Source organism: Bufo gargarizans, chromosome 4 (assembly GCF_014858855.1).
Source record: "Bufo gargarizans isolate SCDJY-AF-19 chromosome 4, ASM1485885v1, whole genome shotgun sequence".
Taxonomy (NCBI): domain Eukaryota; kingdom Metazoa; phylum Chordata; class Amphibia; order Anura; family Bufonidae; genus Bufo; species Bufo gargarizans.
Window position 1 is genome coordinate 258,201,579 of NC_058083.1, and position 23,460 is coordinate 258,225,038.

The following is a 23,460-nucleotide window of genomic DNA, read 5'->3' on the forward strand; positions in this document are numbered from 1 at the left end:
GGAGAGCTGAACGCTGCCGTGTGACATGGTTGAGACGCTTGGTGACGGAGGTGGTGGTGGTGGTGTTGGTGGTACATCCCCTGTTTGCTGGGCGGCAGGTGCCAACGTTCCTCCAGAGGCGGAGGAAGAGGCCGAGGCGGCAGCAGCAGAAGAGGCCGAGGCGGCAGCAGCAGAAGAGGCCGAGGCGGCAGCAGCAGAAGAGGTAGCAGGGGGAGCCTGAGTGACTTCCTTGGTTTTAAGGTGTTTACTCCACTGCAGTTCATGCTTTGCATGCAGGTGCCTGGTCATGCAGGTTGTGCTCAGGTTCAGAACGTTAATGCCTCGCTTAAGGCTCTGATGGCACAGCGTGCAAACCACTCGGGTCTTGTCGTCAGCACATTGTTTGAAGAAGTGCCATGCCAGGGAACTCCTTGAAGCTGCCTTTGGGGTGCTCGGTCCCAGATGGCGGCGGGCAGTAGCAGGCGGAGTCTCTTGGCGGCGGGTGTTCTGCTTTTGCCCACTGCTCCCTCTTTTGCTACGCTGTTGGCTCGGTCTCACCACTGCCTCTTCCTCCGAACTGTGAAAGTCAGTGGCACGACCTTCATTCCATGTGGGGTCTAGGACCTCATCATCCCCTGCATCGTCTTCCACCCAGTCTTGATCCCTGACCTCCTGTTCAGTCTGCACACTGCAGAAAGACGCAGCAGTTGGCACCTGTGTTTCGTCATCATCAGAGACATGCTGAGGTGGTATTCCCATGTCCTCATCATCAGGAAACATAAGTGGTTGTGCGTCAGTGCATTCTATATCTTTCACCGCTGGGGAAGGGCTAGGTGGATGCCCTTGGGAAACCCTGCCAGCGGAGTCTTCAAACAGCATAAGAGACTGCTGCATAACTTGAGGCTGAGACAGTTTCCCTGGTATGCATGGGGGTGATGTGACAGACTGATGGGGTTGGTTTTCAGGCGCCATCTGTGCGGTTTCTGCAGAAGACTGGGTGGGAGATAATGTGAACGTGCTGGATCCACTGTCGGCCACCCAATTGACTAATGCCTGTACCTGCTCAGGCCTTACCATCCTTAGAACGGCATTGGGCCCCACCATATATCGCTGTAAATTCTGGCGGCTACTGGGACCTGAGGTAGTTGGTACACTAGGACGTGTGGATGTGGCAGAACGGCCACGTCCTCTCCCAGCACCAGAGGGTCCACTAACACCACCACGACCATGTCCACGTCCACGTCCGCGTCCCTTACTAGATGTTTTTCTCATTGTTATGGTTCACCACAACAACAAAAATATTATTTGGCCCAATGTATTGTATTCAAATTCAGCGGGATATAAATTTGAGGCCTAGTATTTAGGCGCTGGGTGACCGGTATGGATTTAGCGACAGAATTAGACTTGGAAATGCACAGTAGCGTGTGTGTGAAGTTATTCTGAATGACCCTATGTGCACCTTGAATATTATATACCCTTTTAGGGATAGATTTCAAATAGCTCTGATATAGCAGGAACCACTAAATTATGAAATTGCTAAATTGGGAATTGTACTTCAACCCAGAACAAAAAATGTGCTTTGACGGACACTAAATAACTTTCCCAGCCACAACAGGACAGCGGTAACGAGAGATTTAGCAGGATATCAATTTGAGGCCTAGTATTTAGGCGCTGGGTGACCGGTATGGATTTAGCGACAGAATTAGACTTGGAAATGCACAGTAGCGTGTGTGTGAAGTTATTCTGAATGACCCTATGTGCACCTTGAATATTATATACCCTTTTAGGGATAGATTTCAAATAGCTCTGATATAGCAGGAACCACTAAATTATGAAATTGCTAAATTGGGAATTGTACTTCAACCCAGAACAAAAAATGTGCTTTGACGGACACTAAATAACTTTCCCAGCCACAACAGTACAGCGGTAACGAGAGATTTAGCGGGATATAAATTTGAGGCCTAGTATTTAGGCGCTGGCTGACCGGTATGGATTTAGCGACAGAATTAGACTTGGAAATGCACAGTAGCGTGCGTGTGAAGTTATTCTGAATGACCCTATGTGCACCTTGAATATTATATACCCTTTTAGGGATAGATTTCAAATAGCTCTGATATAGCAGAAACCACTAAATTATGAAATTGCTAAATTGGGAATTGTATTTCAACCCAGAACAAAAAATGTGCTTTGACGGACACTAAATAACTTTCCCAGCCACAACAGGACAGCGGTAACGAGAGATTTAGCGGGATATAAATTTGAGGCCTAGTATTTAGGCGCTGGGTGACCGGTATGGATTTAGTGACAGAATTAGACTGGGATATGGCCAAAAAATAACCACACTATTGCTGGTTAAATGCACTTGGTGACGGGCGCAGCTTGCCCCTGATGTAGTATATGGCCAAAAAGTGAACAGACTATTGCTGGTTAAATGCACTTGGTGTCACAGCTTGACGAACCACACTACTGAGGGTTAAATGCACTTGGTGACGGGCGCAGCTTGCCCCTGATGTAGTATATGGCCAAAAAATGAACAGACTATTGCTGGTTAAATGCACTTGGTGACGGGCGCAGCTTGCCCCTGATTTAGTATATGGCCAAAAAATGAACAGACTATTGCTGGTTAAATGCACTTGGTGTGATAGCTTGACCAACCACACTACTGAGGGTTAAATGCACTTGGTGACGGGCGCAGCTTGCCCCTGATGTAGTATATGGCCAAAAAATGAACAGACTATTGCTGGTTAAATGCACTTGGTGACGGGCGCAGCTTGCCCCTGATTTAGTATATGGCCAAAAAATGAACAGACTATTGCTGGTTAAATGCACTTGGTGTGATAGCTTGACCAACCACACTACTGAGGGATAAATGCACTTGGTGACGGGCGCAGCTTGCCCCTGATGTAGTATGTGGCCAAAAAATGAACAGACTATTGCTGGTTAAATGCACTTGGTGTGATAGCTTGACCAACCACACTACTGAGGGTTAAATGCACTTGGTGACGGGCGCAGCTTGCCCCTGATGTAGTATATGGCCAAAAAATAAACAGACTATTGCTGGTTAAATGCACTTGGTGTGACAGCTTCACCCTGATGTAGGCTTTAGCCAAAAAACAACCACACCATTGAGGGTTAAATGCACTTGGTGACAGGCGCAGCTTGCCCCTGATTTAGTATATGGCCAAAAAATGAACAGACTATTGCTGGTTAAATGCACTTGGTGTGACAGCTTCACCCTGATGTAGGCTTTAGCCAAAAAACAACCACACCATTGAGGGTTAGATGCACTTGGTCGCAGCACCGCACAAGACACAAAATGGCCGCCGATCACCCCAGAAAAAAGTGACTGACAAACGGTCTGGGCAGCCTAAAAACAGTGAGTGAGCATTTGAATTTCAGCAGCTCAATGATGCACAGCTGCAGATCGATCGATTAATCAAGTGAAGTCCTTTGGAGGAGTTAATCTGCCTAATCTCGCCCTACTGTCGCATCCGCAACCTCTCCCTACGCTAATCAGAGCAGAGTGACGGGCGGCGCTATGTGACTCCAGCTTAAATAGAGGCTGGGTCACATGGTGCTCTGGCCAATCACAGCCATGCCAATAGTAGGCATGGCTGTGACGGCCTCTTGGGGCAAGTAGTATGACGCTTGTTGATTGGCTGCTTTGCAGCCTTTCAAAAAGCGCCAAGAAAGCGTCACAAAAGCGCCAAGAAAGCGACGAACACCGAACCCGAACCCGGACTTTTACGAAAATGTCCGGGTTCGGGTCCGTGTCACGGACACCCCAAAATTCGGTACGAACCCGAACTATACAGTTCGAGTTCGCTCATCCCTATTTGTAACCTATTCGCTAAGACCTTTGCTAGTATTTTAACATCAGAAATTAGTAGGGAGATTGGTCTATACGATTCGGGGAGAATCTGGTCCTTCCCAGGCTTTGGCAATACTACTATTATTGCCTCTTTCATAGATACGGGTAGTTCACCTTTTTGAAGGGAATCATTAAATACAGATAGCAACTATGGTAATAATAGAGAGCTATAATTTTACCGCCGGTAAACCATTCAGCCCGGGGGCTTTTTTATTTGGGAATGATTTAAGCACCACCTCTAGTTCTTTCAGTGAAATAGGTTGATCTAGATAGACCGCATCTTCCACTGAAAGCCGTGGGGTAGTGATCCCGGCAAGGTAGTCTGCAATATTTTGGGAGCCCGCCACAGACTGGGATTGATATAGCTTTTTGTAGTACGTATGTAATACTGCCAAAATACCCGTATCTGTCATAACCAAAGATCCATCAGGACTTTGGATGGACAAGATTTTGGATGATCCATCCTGTGCCCGAACGACCCTTGCTAGCAGTCTGCCAAAGCTCTCTCCAGCCTCAAAGTATTTTTGCTTAAGGAAAAAAATTCTACTTCTTTCAGCCGATAATAGATGTTCCTTTAAGTCTATCTGCACCGTCACCAATGCCGCCTCATGCTCACGTGAAGGGTGTTCAAAAAATCTCTTTTCCGTTTCCATGACTAGATCCTGGAGCCTTTTTTGAGTTTTCCTGGACCTTGATTTATGGCGGCTAATCTGCAGGATGTATAATCCACGGATAAATGCCTTGCATGCATCCCACACTACTCCCATAGGTGCCGTCCCTGTATTGTTAGTAAAGAATTCCCGGACCTCCTCCGTGATACCCTCCCCCTATCCACCAGCTGCAGTCAAAAAGGGTTAAGCCTCCTTGTACCCACTCCAAAAGGTCTCCTTTCACCCAACTGGAGCACTACCTCTATAGGGGAATGGTTGGACAAGCTTTTTGGCAGGTAATCAGCATTCACCACTAAAGACAACATATCTGGGGATCCTATAGCCAAGGCAATCCTAGAGAGGGAGTGACGAGAGCTTGAAAAACAGGAGAACCGACGTATATTCGGATTCCTCACTCCTTACATTTCATGTAGATCCAGCTCTTATTACATTGGCAAAATTAGTGTCTCTTTCCAGCCCCGATCCTCCCATCCTGTCCAACTTTGCAGATGGACAAGTATTAAAATCACACACTATTAAGATGGAACATGGAGGAAGCTCCTCAACATAGGCCATAATCTCATTCAACACCTCACCACTATAGGGGGGAGGAATATATACCACCACTAGGACAAAGGAGGAGTGATAGCAGCTGCAATGCAGGCTTACATATCTACGTATAGGATCTATACGTGACCAGGGCCGTCTTTAACGCGGGGCAAAAGGGGCAGTTGTTTCATGGGTCCATACTTTATTAACTAAGTAGCAGGACATGTAGGGCATACATGGGGGATCTCTCTGCACTTACTATTTCTGGGCGCTGCTCCGTTGCACCACTGTGGCCCTCCGTTGCACCACTGTGGCCCCCCGTTACATTTTCCTGCGCTTTATGCTAAGTAACAGCATCAGAACACCAGGGAGGAGACATCAGCTTCTTTCCCTGGGCGTTCTTTCTCCCTGGCTGTAGTACTATACAAGCACAGAACGTCACAGCCAGGGACAGGGTGATTTCGGAGCGGGGAGCCTAGTAAGAGCACGTCTGATGTCCTGCCTACAATGAGGGCGGTCCCCGGCAGATCGCTCTGATTGGCTAGTCTACACAGGCTAGTCAATCACAGAATCCTAATGCCGGCTGAAAAGTTCTGATCCCCACAGTCCGTGACTGTTGGGATCAGAACCTTCTAAAATTTATGTTTATATAATATTCTCCTCCCTTCCCCCATGGGCTCCAGCCCTCATTGTGCCCCCTTAATTTCAGGATGGCTGGCGGCAGCGCTGCTGCTCCCACTTCCGCCTCAATCTGTTTCAGGATGGCCGAGCGGTTAGCAGAGTGTGAGCTATAATATACAGCTCACTCTCTGCATGTAACGACCAACATCGGTAGGCCGTTTAACCCCTTCCATGCTGCGGTCCATAGGGACGGCTGTATGAAATGGGGTTAAGAGATGGAGGGAGCTCCCTCTCTCCCCCATCGAGCGCTGCGCTGCTGTGGCAGTGTCCCGATGGTTACATAAATAAAAAAAGTAGACATATTAGGTATTGCCGCATCTGTAAGAACCTGCTGTATAAAAATATCACATGAACTAACCCCTTAGATGAACACCGTAATTTAAAAAAGATATATAAAAACGGTGTAAAAACAGCAATTTTTTGTGACTTTACATCACAAAAATTGTAATAGCAAGCGATCAAAAAGTAGTACGCACCCCAAAATCGTACCAATCATCTCATCCCGCAAAAATGATATCCTACCTAAGACAATCGCTCAAAAAATAAAAAATATGGCTCTTAGAATATGGAGACACTAAAATATGATTTTTTTGGGTTTCAAAAATGATTTCATTGTGTAAAACTTCCATAAATAAAAAAAGTTGACATATTAGGTATGTGAACACCGTAAAAAAAAGTTTGCTATTACATCACAAAAACTGTAATAGCAAGCGATCAAAGTCGTACCCACCCCAAAATTATACCAAACAGTCATCTCATCCTGCAAAAAATGATACCATAACATTTTTCAAAAATGCTGTTATTGTGTAAAATAAATGTAAAAAAGTACACATATTAGGTACCGCCGTGTACGTAAGAACCTGCTGTATAAAAATATCACATGACCTAAAATAAAAAGTGTGTCAAAAAAGCAATTTTTGTCACCTCACATCACAAAAAGTGTAATACCAAGTAGTCAAAAAGTCATACGCACCCTAAAATAGTACCAATCAAACCTTCATCTCATCCCTCAAAAAATGAGCCCCTACATAAGACAGTCGCCCAAAAAATAAAAAATAAACTATGGCTTTCAGAATATGGAGACACAAAAAAATCATTTTTTTCAAAAATGCTTTATTATGTAAAATGAAACAAACAACCAGAGTTTCTACTCTACGGGTGCATCAGGGGGACTTCATATGTGACTTGTCAGCTTAAAATTATCCCAGTGAAATCTGCCTTCTAAAAACCATATGGCGTTCCTTTCCTACTGCACCCTTCCGTGCCCGTACAGCAGTTTACGACCACATATGAGGTGTTTCTGTAAACTACAGAATCAGGGCAATAAATATTGAGTTTTGTTTGGCTGTTAACCCTTGCTTTGTTACTGGAAAAATCTGCCAAAAAAGTGAAATTCTGAAATTGCATCTCCATTTTCCTTTAATTCTTGTGGAGCACCTAAAAGGTTAAAGTTTGTACAGTTTGCTCTTTATTAGGGTCCATTCACACGTCCGTAGCATGGGTCCGCATCTGTTCCGCAACTTGGAGAACCATTCATTCTCTATGGGGCAGGAATGGATGTGGACATTTGTGGCATTTGCAGAGCGTGCCCCTGATCTTCCGGTCCGCGGTTCCGGAAAAAAATATAACTTGTTCTATTCTTGTCTGCAATTGCGGACAAGAATAGGCAGTTCCATGGGTGTGCCGGCCGGGTGTATTGCGGATCCACAATACACTACGGACGTGTGAATCTACCCTTACACTGATTGCCGTCTCACAAGTGCAGTGTAATAAAAGTACTCACTCCATTCAGGTGAATGGAGCCAGTGCTTGTAGTTTTCCATTCAAATAGCTGTATGAGGGCTTGTTTTTTTTGCGGGACAAATAGTATTTTCTATTGGCACCATCTACTTTTGAATTTGATGTGGTGTAAAGCTGTAAAATCTGCCACAGTGTAATTACAATGATACCACATTAGCAATTTTCTTATTTTAATACTGAAAAAGATAATTTCAAAAAAAATATATTCTTTTCTCTGCATCTCCATATTCTGATCCCCATTTCTGTTTTAGAATTATATCTACTGAGGGCTCATTTTTTGCGTTGTGATGTAGTTTTATTATTTATACCACTTTGGAGTGTGTGGACGAGTGGGTTTTGAATCACTTTTTTTTTTTTTTTTTTTTTTTTTTTTTATGAAGCAATGAAAAAAAGTCAAATTGGCAATTTTTTTTTTTTTTTTCTGTTATACCGTCCACCCTATGGGATACATATTTTAATAGTGATAGCTTTTTTTTTTTAAGTGGTGATGCCAAAGAATTAATTTTTTTACTTTATATTTATTTTTATCTCTATTTTGGAGAAAGAGGGATGATTTTAATGTTACCGTAATATTTTAAAAAGCCCTCCTACGGGATCTGAACATGCGATCTTTAGATTGATTCTCATATAGACTGCTGTGAATTAGCATTTTCAGGCTAAGGGCTCATGCACACTAGTGTGTGTGCCCCGTTCCTGTATTGCGGACAGCAAACATCCCATTGAGGCCTCATGCACACGACCGTTTTTTTTTTAGGTCCGCAAAAACGGGGTCCGTAGGTCCGTGATCGTTTTTCCGTCCGTGGGTCTTCCTTGATTTTTGGAGGATCCACGGACATAAAAAATAAAGTCGTGTTGGTGTCCGCCTGGCCGTGCGGAGCCAAACGGATCCGTCCTGAATTACAATGCAAGTCAATGGGGACGGATCCGTTTGATGTTGACACAATATGGTGCAATTGCAAACGGATCCGTCCCCATTGACTTTCAATGTAAAGTCAGGAGTCCCTTTTATACCATCGGATCAGAGTTTTCTCCAATCAGATGATATATTTGAATTTAAAGCGTCCCCATCACCATGGGAACGCCTCTATGTTAGAATATACCATCGGATTTGAGTTAGATCATGAAACTCAGATCCGACAGTATATTCTAACACAGAGGCGTTCCCATGGTGATGGGGACGCTTCAGGTTAGAATATACTAAACGAACTGTGTACATGACTGCCCCCTCCCCCTCCTGTATTTAACACATTGGTGGCCAGTGCGGCCGGCCCCCCTCTCTCCCCTGTAGTTAACACATTGGTGGCCAGTGCGGCCGGCCCCCCCCCTCCCTCCCCTGTAGTACTGTAGATTCATTGGTGGCCAGTGGACCTCCCCCTCCCTCCTAATTAAAATCACCCCCCCCCCCCCATCATTGGTGGCAGTGGAGATTACCGATCGGAGTCCCAGTTTAATCGCTGGGGCTCCGATCGGTAACCATGGCAACCAGGACACTACTGCAGTCCTGGTTGCCATGGTTACTTAGCAATTTTTAGAAGCATTATACTTACCTTCGAGCTGCGATGTCTGTGACCGGCCACTCCTCCTACTAGTAAGTGAAAGGTCTGTGCGGCGCATTGCTTATAGCACAGAGCTGTCACTTACCAGTAGGAGGAGCTGCCGGCCGGTCACAGACATCGCAGCTCGCAGATATGTATAATGCTTCGAAAAATTGCTAAGTAACCATGGCAACCAGGATTGCAGTAGCAACCTGGTTGCCATGGTTACCGATCGGAGCCCCAGCGATTAAACTGGGACTCCGATCAGTACTCTCCGCTGCCACCAATAATAGGGGGGAGATTTTAATTAGGAGGGGGAGGGAGGGGGGCCGGCCCCAATGAATCTACTGTACTACAGGGGAGGGGGGCCGGCCCCACTGGCCACCAATGTGTTAACTACAGGGGAGGCACCTGAGGGGTTAATTGTGCTGATCACAGCCCCCTGTAAGAGATCGGGTGCTGCCAGGCAGCAGGAGGCAGTCATGTACACAGTTCGTAGTATATTCTAACTTGAAGCGTCCCCATCACCATGGGAACGCCTCTGTGTTAGAATATACTGTCGGATCTGAGTTTTCACAAAGGGAAAACTCAGCTCTCAAAAAGCTTTTATGTAGACGGATCTTCGGATCCGTCTTTATGAAAGTAACCTACGGCCACGGTCCACGGACGCGGATGCCAATGTTGTGTACATCCGTGTTTTTCCACGGACCCATTGACTTGAATGGGTCCGTGAACCGTTGTCCGTCAAAAAAAATAGGACAGGTCCTATTTTTTGGACGGACAGGAAACACAGATCACGGATGCGGCTGCAAAACGGTGCATTTTCTGATTTTTCCACTGACCCATTGGAAAGTCAATGGGTCTGCGGAAAAAAACTGAAAACGGCACAACGGCCACGGATGCACACAACGGTCGTGTGCATGAGGCCTGACTTGAATGGGTCTGCAATCTGCAAGATACAGAGTGGTATGGAGCAGAGGCACGGATCAGAAGCCCACGGAAGCAGTACATAGTGCTTCAAAAGGATTTCTCTCCGTGCTTCTGCACCGCAAAATAATAGAACCTGTTCTATCTTTTTGTGGTGCGGAACGTATCTTGCGGATCGCAGACCCATTGAAGTGAATGGGTTCACATCTGCAAACTGCGTGTACTCGGCTGGTATCTGTGCATTGCATCTCACTATATGTGGTGCAGCACTCTATGGGAAACCCACCTCAGATTCTGCAGTTACAAAAGACCATGGCATCTGTCTGCGATCGGCATTATGGTCAATCACAGACATTAGCATTGGGTCTCTTTAAAACAGCAGAAATCCAGAACAGAATCTAAACAAACCTGCTGACAGCACTGCAGCTTTCTGGATTTCAGTTATCTCACCCATCTGAGGTATCTGGGTGAGATACACTCACCTTCCACCACAGTAGATATAGATCGATATAGAGATGTAAATAGATACGGTAAATGATGATAGATAGATATCTCATATATATATATATATATATACACACACACATACACACACACACACACACACACACACACACACACACACATATACACTCACCTAAAGAATTATTAGGAACACCTGTTCTATTTCTCATTAATGCGATTATCTAGTCAACCATTTACATGGCAGTTGCTTCAATGCATGTAGGGTTGTGGTCCTGGTCAAGACAATCTCCTGAACTCCAAACTGAATGTCAGAATGGGAAAGAAAGGTGATTTAAGCAATTTTGAGCGTGGCATGGTTGTTGGTGCCAGACGGGCCGTTGGCTCAGTTACTGGGATTTTCACGCACAACCATTTCTAGGGTTTACAAAGAATGGTGTGAAAAGGGAAAAACATCCAGTATGCGGCAGTGCTGTGGGCGAAAATGCCTTGTTGATGCTAGAGGTCAGAGGAGAATGGGCCGACTGATTCAAGCTGATAGAAGAGCAACGTTGACTGAAATAACCACTTGTTACAACCGAGGTATGCAGCAAAGCATTTGGGAAGCCACAACACGGACAACCTTGAGGCAGATGGGCTACAACAGCAGAAGACCCACCGGGTACCACTCATCTACACTACAAATAGGAAAAAGAGGCTACAATTTGCACGAGCTCACCAAAATTGGACTGTTGAAGACTGGAAAAATGGTTTCGTGAACAGGACAATGAGTTCACTGTACTAAAATGGCCCCCACAGTCACCAGAACTCAACCCAATAGAGCACCTTTGGGATGTGGTGGAACAGGAGCTTCGTGCCCTGGTTGTGCATCCCTCAAATCTCCATCAACTGCAAGATGCTATCCTATCAATATGGGCCAACATTTCTAAAGAATGCTATCAGCACCTTGCTGAATCAATGCCACGTAGAATTAAGGCAGTTCTGAAGGCAAAAGGGGGTCCAACACCATATTGGTATGGTGTTCCTAATAATTCTTTAGGTGAGTGTATATATACACAAACCGGATTCCCAAAAAGTTGGGACACTATACAAATCGTGAATAAAAACTGAATGCAATGATGTGGAGGTGCCGACTTCTAATATTTTATTCAGAATAGAACATAAATCACGGAACAAAAGTTTAAACTGAGAAAATGTACCATTTTAAGGGAAAAATATGTTGAATCAGAATTTCATGGTGTCAACAAATCCCCAAAAAGTTGGGACAAGGCCATTTTCACCACTGTGTGGCATCTCCCCTTCTTCTTACAACACTCAACAGACGTCTGGGGACCGAGGAGACCAGTTTCTCAAGTTTAGAAATAGGAATGCTCTCCCAGTCTTGTCTAATACAGGCCTCTAACTGTTCAATTGTCTTGGGCCTTCTTTGTTGCACCTTCCTCTTTATCATGCACCAAATGTTCTCTATAGGTGAAAGATCTGGACTGCAGACTGGCCATTTCAGTACCCGGATCCTTCTCCTACGCAGCCATGATGTTGTGATTGATGCAGAATGTGGTCTGGCATTATCTTGTTGAAAAATGTAGGGTCTTCCCTGAAAGAGATGACGTCTGGATGGGAGCATATGTTGTTCTAGAACCTGAATATATTTTTCTGCATTGATGGTGCCTTTCCAGACATGCAAGCTGCCCATGCCACACACACTCATGCAACCCCATACCATCAGAGATGCAGGCTTCTGAACTGAGCGTTGATAACAACTTGGGTTGTCCTTGTCCTCTTTGGTCCGGATGACATGGCGTCCCAGATTTCCAAAAAGAACTTTGAATCGTGACTCGTCTGACCACAGAACAGTCTTCCATTTTGCCACACTCCACTTTAAATGATCCCTGGCCCAGTGAAAACGCCTGAGCTTGTGGATCTTGCTTAGAAATGGCTTCTTCTTTGCACTGTAGAGTTTCAGCTGGCAACGGCGGATGACACGGTGGATTGTGTTCACTGACAATGGTTTCTGGAAGTATTCCTGAGCCCATTCTGTAATTTCCTTTACAGTAGCATTCCTGTTTGTGGTGCAGAGTCGTTTAAGGGCCCGGAGATCACGGGCATCCACTATGGTTTTACGGCCTTGACCCTTACGCACAGAGATTGTTCCAGATTCTCTGAATCTTCGGATGATGTTATGCACAGTTGATGATGATAGATGCAAAGTCTTTTCAATTTTTCGCTGGGTAACACCTTTCTGATATTGCTCCACTATCTTTCTGCGCAACATTGCGGGAATTGGTGATCCTCTACCCATCTTGGCTTCTGAGAGACACTGCCACTCTGAGAAGCTCTTTTTATACCCAATCATGTTGCCAATTGACCTAATTAGTGTTAATTGGTCTTCCAGCTCTTCGTTATGCTCAAATTTACTTTTTCCAGCCTCTTATTGCTACTTGTCCCAACTTTTTGGGGATTTGTTGACACCGTGAAAATTTGAATCAACATATTTTTCCTTTAAAATGATACATTTACTCGTATTAAACGTTTGATCTGTCATCTACGTTCTATTACAAATAAAATATTGACATTTGCCATCTCCACATCATTGCATTCAGTTTTTATTCACAATTTGTTTAGTGTCCCAACTTTTTCGGAATCCGGTTTGTGTGTATGTATGTATATATATATATATATATATATATATATATATATATATACATACATACACACACACACCCTGTACACATCCACACATATGTATGTATTTTATATATATATATATATATATATATATATATATACATATCCCATTGTGGGAAAAGCAGTAACCTTTATTCAACGCGGGGAATGTAGGATTGCTATCATTTTGTTGATTTCTCTATGTAGTTGTTTGACTGGTGAGATGGCACCTGAGGTGCTGTTGTCACTATGGCATCACAAGTAGGCAGAGAGGTCATGTGACTGCTCCTCTGAAGATGCTTGCTGTGATGCATGCTGGGATTTTTACTTTCACTTTGCTCCGCCCACACAGCTTCTCATCACTGTGAGCATGCTATGCTGAATGCAGTAGAAAAATGATATATACACAGTATATCTGTCATGATACAAATACCTCTTGGCTTCAGTTATTATCTTTTATACTTATGGTGGCCAACCCCTTTAAGATTTCAGAAATCTCGCCACAGTTTGTGTGCAAACGTGTACATATTGGGTAAATGATAAAATGCATATATGGTTGAAAAAGCAGCACAAATGTCAAGATTTAGAGAGGATCTATCGCCAGATTTCACAATACCAACGGTGCACACTATTAACCCCTTCCCGGTGCAGCAATTTACCATTTTTTCCATTTTTGTTTTTATTCCCACCCTTCCTGGAGCCATAACCTTTTTAGATTTTTCCACTCACATAGCCGTACGAGAGCTTGTTTTTTGCAGGACAATTTGTACTTTCTAAAGGCACCATTTAATATTGCATGCAATGCAGAGGGAATCTAGAATTTATTTATTTTTTTAATGAGGTGGAATTGGAAAAAAATAAATATTCTGCCATTGTTTTATGGGTTTTGTCATTAAGGCGTTCCCTATTCGTTTTCTTTGCATCACTATATTCTGACCCCCATAGCTTTTTTATATTTATGTCTACAGAACTGTGTAAGAACTCATCTTTTGTATTTTTTTTATTAAAGCCATTTTGGACTGTGTATGACTTTTTGCTTGTTATTCCATTTTTAGAGGTTACACAATAAAACAGAAACTCAGTCATTTTGATACAGGATAAATACATTTATATTTTAATGGTTCGGGCACCTTGGGAGTGGCGATAATAATGGTGTTTTTTATTTATTTGTAAAATGGGGAATTTTTAGTCCCTCCTAAGGGACTTTAACATGAGATTGTCCGATTGCCTCTGCCTCTCCCATAGACTGCAATGATTTACCATAGTAGTCTATGGGAGACTGAGTGTAGCCCAATAAAGCCCTCTCACAGGCCAGGCTTCATAGGATCTTTGCTATGACAGGCCTCAGAGCCTTCAGAAGGACCAAAGCTGCCATAGCAACTGAAGGCTCCCACAATCTCACTGCAGGGGAGCCGTTCAGACACCAGGGGCGCAGCACTCCCGGTAATTGACCCCTCAGATGTCATGGTCACAATTGACCTTGACAGGTTAAAAGTTTATGACTTGTGTTACCGCCAATCACGGATACTGCCACTGGGTGTCTCATTTGTGGCTATGGTGCCCGCTTGAGTGCTGAGCAGGCACCATCTTTATAGACCAAAACATCTGGCATACATTTACATGTATGAGGCTTCTCATACAGCCTGTTGTATACTGTTTTTAGTAGCCCAAGACACTACCTGCTGACTTTGGATTGGCCAGCAGGGCTAATGTGAACAGTGCTGGCCAATTCAAAGAGCAGGGCTGGACAAGTAGGAAATGTCTTGGGTAACCAATGCACAGTGTGTATCAGACAGTTAAAGAAGTGGTGTGGCCAGGAATACAGATGACACATGGAGGGCAAAAACGGACACACAGACCAAACCTGGACCCTTCACAGACACGAGAGTGAGGTACGGTCCATGTCTAGACAGCCTGGCTAGTGTAGAGAACACACTGCACTCCAGAATAGCCTTTGAAATTTAATCTAGGATTTTATTAGTGCGAATCCAGGTAAAAGTGCATCAGTTTCGTTTTAAGGTAGTTTCACACTAGCGTTATTCTTTTCCGGCATAGAGTTCTGTCCTAGGGGCTCAATACCGGAAAATAACTGATCAGTTTTATCCTAATGTAGAGTTGTTGCGATACCAAATTTTTTATTCGGTTTCGATACCATAAAAAAGTATTGCGATACTCGATAACATTCCATACCACGCGAAAAAATAAACCAAAAAAGCCACGTGCATTCCACATTTTCAAAAAAGGCGAATCGCACAGTTTTTATTATTTTTTTCTGTTCTGGCGTTCACCGCATAGATTTTTTTTATATTTTAATAGTATGGACTTTTCTGACGTGGCGATATGTAATATGTTTATTATTTATACATTTTAGGCCTCTTTCACACTTGCGTTGTCCGGATCCGGCGTGTACTCCACTTGCCGGAATTACACGCCGGATCTGGAAAAACGCAAGTGTACTGAAAGCATTTGAAGACGGATCCGTCTTCAAAATGCTTTCAGTGTTACTATGGCAGCCAGGACGCGATTAAAGTCCTGGTTGCCATAGTAGTAGTGGGGAGCGGGGGAGCGGCATACTTACAGTCCGTGCAGCTCCCGGGGCGCTCCAGAATGACGTCAGAGCGCCCCATGCGCATGGATCATGTGATCCATGCGATCACGTCATCCATGCGCTTGGGGCGCCCTGACGTCACTCTGGAGCGCCCCGGGAGCCGCACGGACGGTAAGTATGCTGCTCCCCACTCCCCACTACACTTTACCATGGCTGCCAGGACTTTAGCGTCCCGGCAGCCATGGTAACCATTGAGAAAAAGCTAAACGTCGCATCCGGCAATGCGCCGAAACGACGTTTAGCTTAAGGCCGGATCCGGATCAATGCCTTTCAATGGGCATTCATTCCGGATCCGGCCTTGCGGCAAGTGTTCCGGATTTTTGGCCGGAGCAAAAAGCGCAGCATGCTGCGCTATTTGCTGCGGCCAAAAAACGTTCCGTTCCGGAACGGAAGACATCCTGAAGGACGGATTGTCCATTCAGAATGCATTAGGATAATCCTGATCAGTATTCTTCCTGCATAGAGCCCCGACGACGGAACTCTATGCCGGAAGAAAAGAACGCAGATGTGAAAGAGCCCTTATATGTGAAATTGGAAAAGGGGGTGATTCATACTTAATATTTTGGTGTGGGAGTTTTTAAACTTTTTTTTTTTTTTTACACTTTTTATTTAATAAACTATTTCCCCCCTTAGGGGCCTTCTAGAACCTGGGATATTTCATCCCTTGTCCTATTCACCCTGATAGAGGTCTATCAGGGTGAATAGGATTTCACACTGTCCCTGCTGCTCTGTGCACACAGCCTCAGGGATGTTACCATGGCAGCCAGGGCTTCAGTAGCATCCTGGCTGCCATGGTAACCGATCGGAGCCCCAGGATTACACTGCTGGGGCTCCGATCAGAAGCTGCCACTGCACCACCAATGAGGGGGAGGGGAGAGGACCCTGTGGCCACTGCCACCAATGATTTTAATAATGGGAGGAGGGGGCACTGTGCCAATGATTTTAAGGGGGGGGGGGGCGCACTGCGCCACCAATGATAATTACCCCTTAAAACAGGAGGTGGGTACTGGCAGATCAGCGGCAGTTAACCCCTCAGGAGGGGTTAACTGCCGCTGATCGCTGCTCCCTGTCAGGGGAAGGGTGCCGGCAATGCGATTCTGCTGCCGGCACCCGCCTACTGTATTATGTGTTAAAGACTACTTTATATGAGTCCAGACTAAGTATTAGGCTACACAGAGTGGCGCCCAGCGATGTCCCAGCACTTACTATTATTCCTGGGCGCCGTTCCATTCGCCCGCAGTGCCCCATTACTGTGATGGAAAGGAGACAGCAGCTTCTCTAGTGGGCGTTCCTTCTCCCTGGCTGTAGCGCTGTCCAATCGCAGCGCGGGGAGAAGGAACGCCCACTAGAGAAGCTGATGTCTCCTCCCCATCGCTCCGATAGTAATTAGCATGTGGGGCAGGAGAGGAGACAGTAATGGGGCACAGCAGGCGAACGGAGCGGCACCCAGAAATAATAGTAAGTGATGGGACATCGCTGGGCGCCGCTCTGTGTAGGAAAAGTCGTATCATTGGTGGCGCAGTACGCCCGCCCCTCCTCCACCCCTCTCTCCGTTAATTGGTGGCAGCAGCAGCAGCACGGGGGGGAGGGAGAGACTGCTTCCTTCTCTCCTGTGCTGCTGAGAGAACATGAGCGCGCTGACAGCAGCGCGCTCATGTTCAGAGATACGAGACTGTGCAGCAGCGCAGGCTAGTATCGAAAAAAATAATAATCCCGGTATCGCTTGGGTATCATAATTTCGATACCCGCAACAACCCTATCCTAATGCATTCTGAATGGAGAGCAATCAGTTCAGTATGCATCAGGATGTCTTCAGTTCAGTCACTGTACGGTTTTTGGATGAAGAAAATATTGCAGCATGCTGCGGTATTTTCTCTGTCCAAAATTCCAGAACACTTGCCAGAATGCCGGATCTGGCATTATTTTCCATTGAAATGCATTAATGCCAGATCCTGCCCCAAGTGTTCCGGAAAATCTATAGAAATGTGAAAAAGATAAATACTGGATCCATTTTTCCAGATGACAACCGGAGAGACGGATCCAGTATTGCAACGTATTTGTCAGACGAATCCGCATTCAGATCTGTCTACAAATGGTATCCGTTTGCATACAGATTGCCAGATCCGACAGACCGTTCCGGCGATGGAACTGCCTGCTGGAATCCAACAACGCAAGTGTTAAAGTACCCTTAGCTTATTGCCACATGTATAAAAAAAAAAAAAAAACATTTAAAAATACACTGGACTGTATAACGGAATAGAACTTGCCTGGCTATAAAAATACACATAAAGCAAAATAAATCAACAGAAAAGAGAAAGAAGAAATCCCATATATAGGATCAAAATAAAAAAAGTTACATAAGATGTAAAGTAAGAGAAGAACACAAAAGTAATCAAACCTAAAACAATGTGAACTAAAAAAATAAACCTGAAAATGCACAGAACGAAAAATACTAATTATCAGACAAAGTGAAAAATAGCATATGTAGCCAAAATCTGCATAGCAGAATACATATGCTGGGAGCAAGTCCTCCAGAATAAGGCAGGAAGCAGTTCCAGAGGAAAGCTGGCTAAATAGAAAGTAATGACTGTGGTAATGAAACACATGGGCAGCAGTTAACTGTAATGACATCATGTAGACTGCCTAAGTCCTCTGCACAGCCAGGAGCAGGCCAAGAGGGAGGATGTTACCTGAGGTACACGGAGCTGAGGGGGCACACCTGGACGTTACTGGCCACTGCTATGACATCTGCATGCATCCAGGACAGCGTGGTGTCATGACGTCACGGCGCAGACGCCGCACGACGTTCGCTAACGTGGAGTGAGAGGGGGACGACGAAGCGTCATGATGTCACAACGCGAGTGTGCCGCGAAGCCACGACGCTCGTTACTATGGTGATGTTGGTCGTTGTTTAAGCGTCCTATCGTAGGTGAAAGGCAGGGCCATGTGACCCGCTATGGTTACATGAGGACAGCATGAAAGAAAAGGGAGGGTGGTGAGAAGGTGTAAACCGAGAATGGAGGGAGAAATGAAAGCAAAGAGTTAACGATAAAGAGTATAAAGCGAAGAGAAAAGCAGAGGGGAAGATAAAGCATTAATAATCACAGTATAAGGATGAAATGAGGTGAAAATAATGACATCTGTTGTATATATGTATGTGTTGTAGATGAGACATACTGAGTAACAAACTACCAATAATCTCTTGTGATCAGTCAGAGGAGGTGATTTCAATTCTTCAACGGAGGGACAGGTATGTTCTAGCGATGGCCGGTGCTGCCGGGTGACCAGGTGAATATTAGGCAACAGAGGATGGTGTGTGGTTACACAGGCAGAGGATGGTATGTGGTTACACAGGCAGAGGATGGTATGTGGTTACACAGGCAGAGGATGGTATGTGGCAGGGGCGTAACTAGAAGTGACTGGGCCCCACAGCAAATATTTGTAAGGGCCCCCCTCAGCGCGCTTCGCACCTCCCTCCTCCTGTGTAAACCCCACTCCTTTGGCACAGTGTAGCGGTATACTGTATATTGTGTGGCACAGTGTAGAGGTATACTGTATATTGTGCGGCACAGTGTAGAGGTATACTGTATATTGTGTGGCACAGTGTAGAGGTATACTGTATATTGTGTGGCACAGTGTAGCGGTATACTGTATATTGTGTGGCACAGTGTAGAGGTATATTGTGAGGCACAGTGTAGAGGTATACTGTATATTGTGTGGCACAGTGTAGAGGTATACTGTATATTGTGTGGCACAGTGTAGAGGTATACTGTATATTGTGCGGCACAGTGTAGCGGTATACTGTATATTGTGTGGCACAGTGTAGAGGTATACTGTATATTGTGTGGCACAGTGTAGCGGTATACTGTATATTGTGTGGCACAGTGTAGAGGTATATTGTGAGGCACAGTGTAGCGGTATACTGTATATTGTGTGGCACAGTGTTGAGGTATATTGTGAGGCACAGTGTAGCGGTATACTGTATATTGTGTGGCACAGTGTAGCGGTATATTGTGAGGCACAGTGTAGAGGTATACTGTATATTGTGGGGCACAGTGTAGAGGTATACTGTATATTGTGTGGCACAGTAGCAGTATACTGTATATTGTGAGGCACAGTGTGGAGGTATACTGTATATTGTGGGGCACAGTGTAGAGGTGTACTGTATATTGTGGGGCACAGTGTAGCGGTATACTGTATATTGTGTGGCACAGTAGCAGTATATTGTGAGGCACAGTGTAGAGGTATACTGTATATTGTGGGGCACAGTGTAGCAGTATACTGTATATTGTGAGGCACAGTGTAGAGGTATAATGTATATTGTGGGGCACAGTATAGAGGTATACTGTACATTGTGGGGCCCAGTATAGAGGTATACTGTACATTGTTGGGCACAGTATAGAGGTATACTGTACATTGTGAGGCACAGTATAGAGGTATACTGTATATTGTGGGGCACAGTATAGAGGTATACTGTACATTGTGAGGCACAGTGTAGAGGTATACTGTATATCGTGTGGCACAGTGTAGAGGTATACTGTATATCGTGTGGCACAGTGTAGCGGTATACTGTATATTGTGGGGCACAGTGTAGAGGTATACTGTATATTGTGGGGCACAGTGTAGCAGTATACTGTACATTGTGGGGCACAATATAGAGGTATACTGTACATTGTGGGGCACAGTGTAGGCTATATGTGCATAACATAAACATACTCCACATGAACACTTACAGTTACTTTGCCCTTGGGGATCTCGGACGCCACTTCCACACTTTGGCGCTTTGGTGCTGCTACTAGGGGGTCATACCATGGGGCAGTAATAAAACCCACCATAATGCCCACCCAGTAGAAATAATTCTCCTTATAATGTGACAGTGCAAAAAATACCCCCTTGTAATGCCCCCAGTTGAACTAATGTCCCCATAGTGCCCCCATAATGTGCCAGTATAAAATACCCCTATATAGTGCCCCCAGTAAATTCCCCCATAGTGCTCCTCTCCCCCCTTCCTGCTAGTGCCCCCCAAAATGTACCAGTATAAAATGCCCCATATATAGTGCCCCAGTAGATGCCCCTCAGTGTCCGGCCTCTGATAGGCTGCCGGCCTAGTGTCCCCCATAATGCCCCCCAATAATGTGCCAGTAAGTGCCCACCATCATGTGCCAGTATCAAGTGCCTCTCCCCCCCCACATGTCCCAGTATCATAGTGCCATCTCCCCCCATGTGCCAGTATCAAGTGCCTCTCTCCTTCCCACCCCCCATGTGCCAGTATCAAGTGCCTCTCTCTTCCCCCCATGTGCCAGTATCATAGTGCCATCTCCCCCGCAAAAAAGTGCCAGTATTAAGTGCCTCTCCCCCCCCATGTGCCAGTATCATAGTGCCAACCCCCCCCCCCCACATGCCAGTATCAAGTGCCTCTCTCCTCCCCCCCATGTCCCAGTATCATAGTGCCATCTCCCCCCCCCACACTAAAAAGTGCCAATATCAAGTGCCTCTCTCCCTCCCCCCTCCCCATGTGCCAGTATCAGGTGCCTCCCCCCCCCATGTGCCAGTATCAAGTGCCAACCCCCCCTCTCCCCTCCAGGTGCCAGTATCAGGTGCCCCCCCCCCTATGTCCCAGTATCATAGTGCCATCTCCCCCCACCACCACCACAAAAAAAGTGCCAGTATCAAGTGCCTCTCTCCCTCCCCCCCCCCCCAATGCCAGTATCAGGTGCCTCTCTCCCTCCCCCCCCATGCCAGTATCAGGTGCCAACCCCACTCCCCCCCATGTGCCAGTATCAGGTGCCTCTTCCCCCCCCATGTGCCAGTATCAGGTGCCAACCCCCCCCCCATGTGCCAGTATCAGGTGCCAACCCCCCCCCCCCCCCATGTGCCAGTATCAGGTGCCTTCCGCTCCCCCATGGCAGTAACAGTCGGGTATTAAAAAATAATAATAAACACTTCTCCATGTCAGCGATGCGATGCAGCCTCTTCCTGTGTCCCGCCTTGTATGTCCTTATATGGACTCAGTGCTTGTATTTCAGAAAAGAGTCTGCTGGGATTCGAACCCACGACCTTCTGCTTTAGAGGCAGAGCAGCTAACCACTAGACCATACGAGCTGCCTTGAGGCTGACTGAAAAAATATGAGACTTCTACTGTTATAGCTGGCTAAGTGTACATCTATACACATGGCAGCTGGTCATATATAGAGATGTAGCAGAGCTGAATGTGCTGAGACAGCTGTCATATACAGATATAGCAGTATCTCAGATATATCTCTATATGACAGCTGTTCCAGCACACTCAGCTCTGCTATATCTCTATATATGATAGCTGCCCCAGCAAACCCAGCTCTGCTACATCTATGCATATGACAGCTGCCCAAACACACCCAGCACTGCTATATCTCTATATGACAGCTGTCCCAGCACACTCAGCCCTGCTACATCTATACACATGACAGCTGCCCCAGCAAACCCAGCTCTGCTACATCTATACACATGACAGCTGCCCAAACACACCCAGCACTGCTATATCTCTATATGACAGCTGCCCCAGCACACTCAGCCCTTCTATATCTCTATATATGATAGCTGCTCCAGCACAACCAGCCCTGCTACATCTATATATCTCTAAGTATTGCTATACAGTAGATAGATACAGTCATGTGAAAAAATTAGGACACCCTTTGAAAGCATGTGGTTTTTTGTAACATTTTTAATAAAAGGTTATTTCATCTCCGTTTCAACAATACAGAGAGATTAAAGTAATCCAACTAAACAAAGAAAACTGAAGAAAAGTCTTTTCAAGATCTTCTGTAAATGTCATTCTACAAAAATGCCTATTCTAACTGAGGAAAAAGATAGGACACCCTCACATGTATTCCCTCTTAAATTGGCTCAGATCTCACACAGGTATATCACACCAGGTGCACATAATTAGTAGATCGTTACTCTGCATGTTGAATGAGGCTTGCCCTATTTAAACCTCAGACATTTAGTTTGGTGTGCTCCTGACTGTTGAAGTGAGAGTGAGCACCATGGTGAGAGCAAAAGAGCTGTCAGAGGACTTCAGAAAAAAGATTGTAGCAGCCTATGAGTCTGGGAAGGGATTTAAAAAGATCTCAAAAGATTTTGAAATCAGCCATTCCACTGTCCGGAAGATAGTCTACAAGTGGAGGGCTTTCAAAACAACTGCCGACATGCCCAGGACTGGTCGCCCCAGCAAGTTCACCCCAAGAGCAGACCGCAAGATGCTAAAAGAGGTCTCCAAAAACCCTAAAGTGTCATCTCGAGAACTACAGCAGGCTCTGGCTACTGTTGATGTAGAAGTACATGCCTCTACAATCAGAAAGAGACTGTACAAGTTTAACTTGCATGGGAGGTGTGCAAGGAGGAAACCTTTGCTTTCCAAGAGAAACATCGAGGCCAGACTGACATTTGCCAGAGATAAAGTTGACAAAGACCAGGACTTCTGGAATAATGTTCTTTGGACAGATGAGTCCAAAATTGAATTATTTGGACACAACAGCAGAGGACATGTTTGGCGTAAACCAAACACAGCATTCCAAGAAAAGAACCTCATACCAACTGTGAAGCATGGAGGTGGAAGTGTCATGGTTTGGGGCTGCTTTGCTGCAGCAGGACCTGGTCAGCTCACCATCATAGAATCCACGATGAATTCTACTGTGTATCAGAAGGTGCTTGAAGAACATGTGAGACCATCAGTTAGAAAATTAAAGCTGAAGCGGA

General features: G+C 45.4%; 1 protein-coding gene across 1 annotated transcript in view; it reads right to left on the minus strand.

Moving 5' to 3' along the window:
* Positions 1 to 18,536, minus strand: part of ASCC3 (activating signal cointegrator 1 complex subunit 3) — a 670,136-nt gene extending 651,600 nt beyond the window's left edge. The window contains exon 1 of the mRNA XM_044289192.1: positions 18,417 to 18,536. The gene's annotated coding sequence lies outside the window, so the exon portion shown is untranslated. The remainder of the gene's footprint in view (positions 1 to 18,416) is intronic.
* Positions 18,537 to 23,460: the final 4,924 nt, after the last annotated feature.